The sequence below is a fragment of the Acipenser ruthenus genome, chromosome 35 (assembly GCF_902713425.1).
Source record: "Acipenser ruthenus chromosome 35, fAciRut3.2 maternal haplotype, whole genome shotgun sequence".
Taxonomy (NCBI): Eukaryota; Metazoa; Chordata; class Actinopteri; order Acipenseriformes; family Acipenseridae; genus Acipenser; species Acipenser ruthenus.
In genome coordinates, this window is record NC_081223.1 from 7,535,779 (window position 1) to 7,545,114 (window position 9,336).

A 9,336-nucleotide genomic window follows, 5' to 3' on the forward strand; every position below is an offset into this window, starting at 1 on the left:
AAAAGTTAGCCAAAAGGGTGTTATTTACAAAACATTCTGTGAAATCTACTATTTTATCAAAGGGGATATGGTTCAAGGATGATTTTGAAAAATGTTGAGCATTAATGTTTTCTAATTTAGAAATTGCATCTTTGAAATGACGAGATGCAAATGTTTTGTTTACGATTATTAATCGGTGATAAGATTCTTTAAATGCTGTTGTGGAATTAAGACACTTTAGCAAAGGCACGTATTCATCTTCTCTAATGTTATGCATGCCCGGCAATTCAGCGTCAACATGGGCTACTTTATTAACATCTCCATTACCAGAAACATCGTGTTCTATATTACCTGTAGTGGTTTGTTTACAAAATTTTAATTTATCAAAAAAATAAATAAACGCGCAGTTTTCCTCTTGCTTACTATTTGGAGAGTCACATGATATATTGAAATTGTTTGCACGGGTTTTTAATTTATTGTCCGTCATCAGCAAAGCCCAGTAGTGCCCATCTGCTCCGGAACCTCCTGTGTGACACACTACTGAATTGAGATTATAATGTTCTCTCTTTCCATCACTTAAAACTATATGAATAATACCAGAAGTTAGACCCCGGGTGCGTATCAGTGTCAATGCGATCATAGTCGGTTGATTCCTGTGTTGCTGTACTGTTTTTAAAATTTGGTACAGCTATAAGAGTTTAACTCAACAACATCAAATGCCCCGGAAAGTGATTTTTCTATTTTATCTTCTACCTCTGTTTGTACACCTCTACTTATTTTTGAAGAGCTTAATTCTTTAACTAGATTGTGACTATGTTTAATTTGATTGCAAACATGAATATTACTTTTCTTATGTGCTGTCAGTTTTAAAGGGCACTCTTTGTTTTCTGTGAAAGTAAAACCTGTATGTGCTGCATTTACTTGTAACTGACATGTCTCTAAACTACAGACAAAACCAAATGGGTCCGAGCTGCTATCTGTGTTTAAGGGAATACCTAAGCAATCCAAAATGGCACCACTGGTTACACATGTCACAAGCTAGCATTGGCCTTTTACTTTTATTGGGTGATTTACAAACACAATTTTTTTTTTTTAACACTGGTTCTGTGACCCACTCATCACTATCAGTCTTTTTTATAATTTTTTCTTTTACCTTTTTGGTTTCTTTGACATTTCTCTTCAGTTTCTTCATAAAATAAAATATTTGTATCAATGTCAACTTGTACTAACATTGTCTACATTATTTTCTGATTTTAAAATATTCACACCTCCTCTACAAGTGTGTGTATGTTGTTTCTATTTTCTTCCCATATTCTAGACAGCAGTACCTGACTCCTTCTGCAAGCTGCAGGTCGTGTGTGTGGCCAATTCATAGATTTTGCTACTAATTGCCAAAATCCCTTGTTATTTATGCCTATATCAGTAGTTTCCTTTATGTAATGTATTGCATTTGCTATTTGTTTGTAATCCAAATTTTTCTTCCCTTTACATTTCTTATGTTTAATACCACTGCCTCCTTTTAGTTTCAGACAAAGTCTAGAACAAAAATCTGGATTATTAATAGAATTATAGTTTGTTTTACCATCACATCTTGCCTCACCTCTCCTTCCTACCTCACCTCCTCTCTGTCCTGCCTCACCTCTGCATCCTGCCTCACCTCTGCATCCTACCTCACTTCCTCTGCCCTCTCACCTGTCCTACCTCACCTCCTCTCTGTCCTGCCTCACCTCCTCTCTGCCCTGCCTCACCTCCTCTCCGCCCTGCCTCACCTCTCCTTCCTACCTCACTTCCTCTCCATCCTGCCTCACCTTCTCTGCCTCCTGCCTCACCTCGCCTTGCCATCTTACCTGCTACTATCCCTTCACATCTACCTGCCTTTCTCTGAACAGTCATACTTCTCTTTTTCTCCTTTCTCTTTCCCTTTTGCTGCTTTCCCTTCTCCTTTCTCTCCCCTCTCTCCTGCTCTGGCACCCCTCTCTGACCTGGCCTGTATGCCTTAGGGTAGCACACGACATCTATGTCAAGGATGCGGCAAACACTGCCACCATTCACATCCTGAAAGTGGACGAAAATCAGAACTCTCGATGGTAAAAACAAAAAATAGATATAACACACTTTAATTAAAGTGAGATTTATATCAGACACACTTTTAATTAATTAAAAAAAGACAATAAAAATATATTACTGATAAGCATTTTTATTGATGGCATTTACCATGAAAAACCTAACAAGAAAAACAAATAGCACAACAAATGTAAAAGCTGTAGAATTAAAGGATGATCAAATATATTTCCTGTTATTGTTAAGTATTGGATTTTTATTCGATGAAACTAATGTGTGCAGTTTAACTTTTGTATCACAAAAACACAAGTTAACATTAATGTTTTTATTATAAAAAATATTACATAGTAATCCAATCAATTCATTTATTTTAGCATGTGGTATGTAAAAATGATTAATTATAATTAACGACATTTCAACTGACATAAATAATTAAAACAATATCTTAGTGCAAAGAATTTAAAAAAATGTATGTCATATTTACAGAGTGGAACTGTCTGCAATTACTATTCGACGTCTTCTTACTCTGTCCTCTTGTCACCTCAGCCCATGAGTAAGAATCTCGTCTCTGTGGTGGTGCAGCTGGTGTCCCTCTCACCACCAGCCGTGGGGTCACTCTGCGGAATGCACGTCTGGGTGCAGCAGGGTGGTCTTGATCCCCTGTGGAACGTTCAGCTGATAGTAAGCTGCACACCAGATCAGTTGGGCAAAGATGGGCATTCCATGGTCATCACTTAGATGCACCCGTCACCGCACCACAGGTCAGAGCTCCTTGCAGGGAAGTGATCTACGGTGGAGAGGTACCTGTAGGAAGAGTTAAACAGGTTTTAATGGACAGTACTAATATCATGCTAATATCAGAGCTGTCACAAAAAAGCATGATCTAGTGATTGAACCGATAAACCACCAAGAGAAAGTGGGTAGCTGGGTATAATCCAAACAACAAAACCATTAAGAAAAAAAAAATATATATCATCAATAATAACCATAATTGCTAATTGGTGTGGGTTATTTAAAACGTCAAATATTCACATTGCTCCTACATACCTTACATTCATGCTGGCTGCAACTCGATGGTACTCTTGTCGCAACATGTCTTGATACGGGAACTCCACTGTCAGCCGGTTTGGAAAATCAATTACCGCTACCTTTTAAAAACAGAATAATAACATTGTATGTATGTATTTATTTATTTTTTATTTAAAAATAAAATGAATTAATAAAATAAACTGTTTAATTTATGACCTTATTCCATCTGCCCTGGGCTGAACAGATAAGGCAGGCAAACTCCTTCCCTGCTTGTTGGATGGTGTTTTTCGAGAGGTTGTTCCCTGGTGCAATAAGGCACACCAGGTCCGGCTCTTCAGGTAGGGTTTCGTTCAGCACCTCTTTACGGAGTACAGCTGCACAAGTGCCTGGAGTGCTGCTGTATCCAAAGCACAGGTCACCCTCGGGCATCTGAACGTAACCATCTACCAGGCTCCTCAGATGCGAGTCGCCAAAAACCAAAACAAACTAAAAAAAATAACACAAAATGGCTAGATCATTTTATTTAAAAACAATTTCTAAAAAAAAATGAATTGATAGATTATGCTTGTTCTTTCCAAACCTTTGAGTTCTTTCCTGCATTCTCAGGGAAAGCTGTCTTGTGGTAGTGGCTGGTGACTGCTGATCTTGGCCACATGTTGGTCTTGTGCCGTTTACCATACAGCTGATGAATATCCATAGCTAAAGTACAGAAAAAGTTAGTTCTTTATTAGTAGCATGAATTATACAATGCAAAAATGGGTGGATAAAAAGAAAATAAATAATAAAATAAATTTGATGAACACAAAGTTTAATTTATGTATTTAATTAAATCATATTAATTGTACTGCGTTTTTTTTATTGCATATACATATAATCACATACAATTAATACAATTTAAAGTAGATATTTAATGTAGATTACAATATAACAATGAAAATACTATAATATATCATATATATGTAAAATATAAAAGGTCGTTTTAAAATATGTAATTACCTACGTATATTTATTGTAGACCTTCCACGTAGATTGAAATATTGCTATTTTTGTGCTGTTTCTGTGCTCTTCTGTTTGCTGCTTCTTTCTCCTCCAACCGTTAACTGAGATTGACAGGAGTTGGAGACAACCGTTATATCAGAGCAACGAGAGACTTTTAACTGGGGAAAAAAACGTCGCTTCCGGAGTGAGATGCGGAAGTAAGTTTTACCGGAAGTTGCTGTTGTTGCTAATTGTTGCTAGCTTCACATTGCTTGTCCCGGATAACCTCTCCCGTGATGATCGCGCTGCCATGACAACCCATGACATCACCCGCACAAGTTACAACACGGCGAGTCATTTTTTGTAGCACAGTATTAACGTGTTATTGTTTTCACAAAATAACATCAATAAGATTATCAGATCACCTGCTAGTGTGTACTAAACAAAACCTCAAATATCAGTGAATTGATACAGAGACAAGCCGTGACACCAGCAAGGGGTTAAAATGAAATTAATAAATACATTATTTACGACATGAAAGAAAAATACATGTGGGTATATTTTAATCAAAAATCCATGCTTCCATAATTCTGATTATTTAAATAATCTCACAGCTTATTCTTTACAAATGAATAATTTCTATATTTCTCGGAGTGCTACTGTGGTGTTATAGTTTAACATATTAATGGGTTTTAGAAATCATCTATGCTAGTCTGCCCCTCAAACAGTTTTAAATATAATTTAGATTTAAATGGCAGGTAGAATATAAATCAATTTCTAAAACAGGTCGCATTTTGTAATTTAAATAGGCCTACGTATGAGCTACCAAAACGTATTTGTTTCATGTCGTTATTGATGTATTTACTTATTTAAATGGTTAAACTTTAATCCAGCCTTACATTTTAACTTCTTGAAGTTACCACAGCGTGTCTGTGTATGAATTACTGACGAGTAATATTTGTGATTTGATTACTCTAGCAGATGAACTGATAATGTACGGATGTTATTTTGTGAAAACAATACAATATTAAAAAAAGAAATACTACAACATTTAATAAATAAATAAATGATATATTAAACTGTAGCACATTTGTTTAGTCTTAAATTCATAACAAATATACTTATTATAAATATGTACCTCCTTTTATTTGTTGGAAAACGGTCTGGAACTGAAGTAAAGTATTTTTTAAATACAGTGCTATTTGAGTATTTAAAATATGGTTATCTTCAAAATTAAAATGCCAGCAACGGTGTGTTAATTTAACGAAGCGCCTAACGCCGCTCGGAACGTTCGCATTTTTAAATCCTAACGGTCTCTGCTCAGCTGAGCGGAATGTTCACGAGCCGGTTGCCTAGCAGCGTCTCCCCCTCCTTCTCTGCCCCGCCCTCTCGCCCTCTCTCGTTGCTCCAGCTAGGAGTTCAAATTTAGCTTCGTTATATTAGCGCAATTCTTTACTAACTTTTACAAATTAGCTTATTAGGGGCTTCGTGTTTTTAAGATGGTTCAGGTGCAGTCCGGACAGACTGACTGGAGCATCATTACAGTATACCGCACTGCGCTCAGCTCAGTGTGGCCGCTGATACACAAAATAATGAACGACTGTTTAAATAAATCACATGTATTGCTTTTTAATGCTAAATATGTATCTGGTATTCTAAGTATTATCAACAATTAATAATTCAGCTCTATTCATATTCAGAATGTAATACAGTATTAAAACTATCAAACTGACTGGAAACATGGAACACATTAATTGCGATCGATTCGATACCAATAGGATTACATAAGAGCTGTTGTGTATAGACAATGTCATAAACGCCGAAATGAACACGGACGGTCTTTATTAAGGGCTGAATCGTTTAGATGTTCGAGAGATCTAGGTGTACTGGACAAATCTACTGGATTTTTTCCAAATCGTAAGTGTACCGCCTGTGATAATACATTTAAAACTAAGAAAATGTACAAGCCATACAACGAAGAAAAAGAGTACAGTATCTTACAAGTGATTGTGCTTCAGCTCATGTCATTAATGTGATTTCTTGTCCTAGCCATTTGCAATATGATGGTAAAACTACTAGACAGTTACAATTGCGCATTAATGAGCGAACATAAAAGTTCAATTAGGAGAAAATATATTCATCCACCACTAGCTAGACATTTTGTAGATGCCAAACATTCCGTTTCAGATCTTAAATTCTGTGGCATACAAACATTTTCAAGATCGCAGTGGTGGTAATGTCACGGGTGACGAATGTGTTGATTATTATTTTATTCAGTGTTATCACTTATGATTTTTGAATTTTAATTGGATTGGTTTTCCTTTTTTTGCACAGTTTGTTTATTTGAATTATTGTTTTATTTTTGAGCATTAGATGCATTTTAATGTGTATTTGTTCACTTAACCATACGTCATCCACTCTCTGGTCCAGACCTCCTCTTAGGGCTCCTGTCCAGACGCCTGTTTGGGCAGCCCTCTCCATAGGGTGCTGCGCTTCAGCTGAAGTCCTCAGGAGAGATCCTGATATCCTGACATAAACCACGAACGCAAAGGTTCTTGTCAGTACCTCTTTTCAAATGTCTTCAATCACCAAATTCCGCAGTCCTCCCAGAGTGAGTCTACGAAAAAAAATAACAAAACGAAACTGACACTGTCTGTGCACAAAATAAACCCAACCACTCGCTGTCTAATCTCGTCCTCTTTATTTTCGTTTACTTCCCTCGGCTTCTCTCTCTTTCCTATTCCGGTATCTCCTAATTCCATGCTCCCAGTCTCTTAGTTCCTCACCCTTTTTATACCTCAAAGCCCTTCTAATTCCAGGTGTGTACAGGTACCTGCAATTGTTTGGGGCGGGACCTGAGGTCCGTGTGCACAGTGCTTGTGATAAACAAAACAAAAAATACTTTAATTACGAACTCCGTTTCACCCGTGCACCAAACAAAACAGACAAATAATAATCAACACAGCAAAAACACAGTGCAAAGCAAACAGAAAATTATGAAAATTATGAAAAGAAAAAAAAACTATATATTCATCCACCACTAGCTAGACATTTTGTAGATGCCAAACATTACGTTTCATATCTTAAATTCTGTGTCATACAAAAATATTTCAAGATTGCAGTGGTGGTAATCTCGATCAAAAACTATTGCAATGTGAATCAAAATGGATCTTCTATCTCCATACGGTACAACCTGAGGGATTAAATGAAGCGCTAGGATTATCATGTTTTCTGTGATATAATGCTCAAGGATACTTGTTTTTCATAAGAGCCGAAATAAATTATAGCGCTTTGAGATTTTGTCTGTTACTAGCAGATTCTTTAGAAATGTACTCAATTATATTACAACTGTTCGTCTAGGAAATGTATCTGTAACATTTATGTAATTTCTTTGTGGTTTTTTGATAAAGTTAATTTGCTAACAGACTGTGCTGATTTGTTTCTAAACGTGATGCGATCACTCTGTTTGCCGTATATTTTCTTTCTGTAAAGGAAATTTCCTTGTGATCCCATAAAGAAGGTGATGAAAAAGGTCGCCCTCCTTAATATAAACAGAAAAATAATAAGTAAACGCACACACCAGGTGATTTATTGCAGCGTCAGACTTCGGAGGATCAGCAGTGTAGTGCGGTGTTGTGAAAAGTCGTCTGTGTAGTTCAGGATGGTTGAGCGGTCTCAGGAGCTGCGTTCAGATCATAGTTACCCTGAAAGCGTGGGGTCGAATCCCAGTGCTGACAGTTCTTTTTGTTCATTATCCACTCGGCCACGACTCCATGCGCTCACGGTTTTCCGTGAAAACATCCATATTATTGTCAAAAGAAGCAAACGACACCCGCAGTAATGCTGTAGATGGCAGTATAGGCTAAATAATGAACCCAAGTCAAATGCCTTTGTTGAAACTGTCAGATTTGTACAAGGCAAGCACACGTGGGAAATATTAATACAATATCTTTTCTGTCAACGTTCATAATAATGAATACATATTTATTTCAAAATACGTAGCTATTTAACTGATCTTTTCAAAACACCCATACAAAAAAAAAACAAAATAGATATGTATTTCAACTGAAAAACTAACTTGCATCATGGCTGCTGCTACAGCACTCGAGCACGTTGTGCTCAATCCTCCACAGGTTGGGTACCACTCAGGTTAAGGTTGATACTGTATAAATGCAGAACCAATCGTTCCAGATGGGTAAGACCATTCATTTTTAACATGTAATTCGATTTTTGTTTTATTATTATTATTATTATTATTATTATTATTATTATTATTATTATTATTATTATTATTATTATTTATTTATTTATTTCTTAGCAGACGCCCTTATCCAGGGCGACTTACAATCGTAAGCAAATACATTTCAAGTGTTACCATACAAGTAATACAATAAGAGCAAGTATTGGTATTATTTGTATTGAGGCCGGGAGGCTGCAGTTGTTTCTAAGCGACAATGAATCTTGAATTACATTGTTAGGGTTCGTGTCATACGACTTTGTGTCATCAAAGCTGTTTTTGGTGACGTCCAGTGGATTATTTTTTAAATATTTGGTTCTGTCGTTCAGTATTAGCAAATAAGACGACAAATTAATAGCTCAGTTGGTTAGAGTGAAAGAAACCTCCACCAGTCAGCCCGGCTAGCTCAGTCGGTAGAGCATGAGACTCTTAATCTCAGGGTCGTGGGTTCGAGCCCCACGTTGGGCGTCCTTTTTAAATACAAATTGTAGATGTATCTTCGAGGCAACGGAGCAATTTCTGATTCTGTTCACACTGTATACAGTATTGCAACAAAATTACTTATTGGTCATTGTCCAATTGCAATTGCTATTTTAAAATGCGTGCATCGTTTATAGCTATAATGATATTGAAATAAATAATCTTACTTTTTTGGGTTGGCTTCAATCCGTTTCTTTTTTTACATTACATCATTCATGGAGCAACAGTAGGTATGTGCGTAATAAACCCAAACACCTTTGATATGGTTATCATGTGTCTGCTGCTGCTCGCCGCAAGCCGTGTCATGTGATACTGGGGGAAGCCAATCCGCGCAACAGGAATTATAAACAATAACAGCTGTTCATATATGACGATGGATATTTTACAATAAAACATCTTGAAAATCCATTTATGAAGAAAAAGTAAAACAATCAGATTAAAAACAGTTCGACACAAGTAAAGGAAATAACAAATACCGGTACATAAAAATAAATACATGCATAATTTTAAAATAAAATAAAGATACTAGGGGTTTATATTAAATAACTGTTTCGTTAAAGTCAAACTTTATT

The 9,336-nt window shown here is 36.3% G+C and overlaps 1 non-coding gene across 1 annotated transcript; it reads left to right on the forward strand.

Moving 5' to 3' along the window:
• The first annotated feature begins 8,679 nt into the window (after positions 1-8,679).
• trnak-cuu (transfer RNA lysine (anticodon CUU)) lies at positions 8,680-8,752 on the forward strand. The gene has a single exon. It is a non-coding gene; the product is annotated as a tRNA-Lys (tRNA).
• The last annotated feature ends 584 nt before the right edge of the window (positions 8,753-9,336 follow it).